Source organism: Nematolebias whitei, chromosome 12, assembly GCF_014905685.2.
Source record: "Nematolebias whitei isolate Nwh7 chromosome 12, NemWhi1, whole genome shotgun sequence".
Lineage (NCBI taxonomy): Eukaryota > Metazoa > Chordata > Actinopteri > Cyprinodontiformes > Rivulidae > Nematolebias > Nematolebias whitei.
The window spans coordinates 15,151,605-15,154,533 of record NC_056509.1 but is presented as its reverse complement, the minus strand read 5'-3'; positions in this window follow the sequence as shown (position 1 = coordinate 15,154,533).

Here is a 2,929-nt window from a genome sequence, read left to right as displayed (position 1 = left end):
ATCCAAAGATTTATTACAAAAGAATCTTCCAAGCTTATTTTGGTTACAGAAATGAAACCGGAATGGAGGAAGAAGAAGGTTTTAAATTTGTTTTCAGCAAAAATCTCCACACTGACATACGCATGTCAGTACAAATTATGGCAAATTTCAGAGAAAAATCCATAAATGAGATTAAACAGTGTGCTATGAATGTGTTTGAGGCATGTTCTCATGCTAAGACGCCCATAGAGGTGTTTCCTGGTTTAAAGGTTAAACCCCACTCCCTAAAAATGGAAGGACAGCGTGCATTGACCCCTCCTCCTAAAACAGGCGAGAAAAAGCAGTATTTTCAAACTAACAAACCGCGTAATGAAGGTGCACGCTGGGACAAAAAAGCTCCTCTTTCAGAGGATGAACGTGATTATCGTGAATGGGGTGTGCGTAGGACGCAAAGATATGGGATCCAAGAGGACCCATATTATCAGGGGAAGTCCGAAAAGGAACCCCCAAAAGACGTACCTAACCCTCCCCCACCTCGGACGAAACGAACCGAGGCGAAAAAATCACAAAGGTTCCAGAAACAAGGCCCTACACCTCTGAGCTCAGAAGAGACAGAGACACTACTAAGGTTTTTAGAAACTTTGAAACACGCTGAAATGGGAAACCAACCAGGAGCACTATGTAGTGATGTGATCGCTACTAAATCTGAAGGCGCGAATGACAACATTACAGATGTCGGTGAAACACACCAAGACATTATTGTTGTGGCCTCCAACAACCCCTCATTGGACGAAGGGGGGGTAAACTCACACACAAACGTGATGAGTCATCGCAAGCTGAACACTCAGAACCTGATTTTCATGATTTTGAACTAGGCATTCCAGTTCTGGGAGGACTCCCAGATAACCTGGTACCGAGTCAAGAAGCTGGGCCAGTATGGTTCACAAAACCAACACAGGCCATAGCTCTTTTCTCAACCGATGATGTCGACCAAGGGCCTCAAACCTATGGTGTCTTACCCATAGACAGGTCCGACGACTCAGAAAAGGATTCGTTGGAGCTCCCCAAGGAGCAAGAACCCTCATCAGTCTCATCACAGATTGAACAGGTGGTCGCCCAAGCCGACACTCTGACATCTGATGAAGAAAGAGACAAACTTCGCCAAGTTCTTTTAAAATATGAAAAGTCATTTTCACCTGACCCAGACAGCATCCAACTTCAGAAGTTGGATGATCCTGCAATTGACTCGATGATACTGTATCTGACTGACCCAGACAAATACACTCCATCGAAAAGCGAACTGGATTCCAATCCAGACCTTAAAGTCCTCTTTCAGCTGCGCAAACAGTTAAAACTACTCAAGGACAACCTAACTTTAGCTCATGGAGCAACGTCCTCACCCGTGTTCGCGGTCTCCCATGACCGAAGGGGGGTGACGCCAGTTAGGGTAATGCTACCAGACGCGATAACGTGAGCAAATCTGACATCCAGAGTGAGTGGCGCACCGAAACGTCGTTTTCTAGTTGCTTTATCACTACTTTTGTCAATGTTGAAACGTTGTTTTACTGGTTGCTTAGTCACTGTTTTTGTCGATGTTGAGACATCGTTTAATTGGTTTTTGGTATTGTTTCTGAACACCCCAAGTAAGAATGAATTTTGTGTGTAGTTGAGTTAGAGACTAAGAGGCCTTTAACTATGCCAACATGCAGTTCATTTGTTAAAATGTAATCTTTGCGGAGTCAATGTAGATTACTGCTACCTTAAGTACCATAATCTACATTGGTCTCACAACGCTTAAGCCGAACCTACTCGAACAATTCTATTCGGGGGGATAGCTAATTCTTTTTGATGAGTCTCGCCATAGACTTCCAAAAACATTTATGGGGAAACCAAACACCCAATCTCAAGTCGTTCGTCTAAAAGACAACAGACAATTGAACCAAACTATATTTTACCATGTAAATCTAACTTAAACCAAGTTAGGAATGGAAAAATAGTTTGGAACACTCTTCTATAGGTATAAATCCCTATAATTACCCTTTTCAGCATGTTCCACCCCTTAACTGGTAGTTGTAGCTGTTCCCAATCATAATAGCTTACACACCAGGTGCATATAGTTTAAGGCCTTATGTAAAATCCCCTTCATAAGCCTACCTTAAACCACATAATTGCATGACAGATTTGAACCAGAACAGCACAGACTGGACGTGGCCCAGAGACGACCTTCGCTGGAGGAGACCTGCAATCCTGACGTTGGTCTCCACTCTTCATCCAGTGGCCGCATCTTCAGTTCAATCCAAGGGAACCCCTCTGTATGCTGATCAATCAACACCTCCATTCGTTGTGGATTTACCGTTGTGGATTATATGACTTTTTCCAATGGATTACAGACTCTGTTTCCAAGGGGTTAAAGCATTGCTACAATGGAATTACCAACAACATTATGGAATTATCATCAACACAATGGAATTACCAAAAAACATTGTGGGATTACATCCTTTGACTTTTGTTTTCCTTGCTGGATTACATCAAGCTCAAGGACATTCGAAGGCGTAAGTTCATGTTGGAATTCATCCCCATGGACAGGCGATGATTTCCAAAGGGGGGACTGTAGTGAACTAAGCCTCAGGTCAAAACCTGGCCTTGAGGGCCTTCCTGGAACAAGAACTGTATTTCATTGATTTGAGTCAAGAAACACAAGATTAAGTTCATCCAGAGACTTTCTAAGTGTCCTGCACTGATCAATTGAAAGAACACTCTCTTTTTCTATTATCATTACTATTTTACAAATGTTTGATAATCAAAGTGTGTTTAGTTCAAACCATTTTTAAATGTTGAAGTGAACTAATCATTTTTAATCAACTGTGAAACAGTAATAATGACTTTTAATCCTCATTCAAAGTAGAAATCAGGTTAATGATGCATTGTCTGATTTTCTGTCTTCAATGAG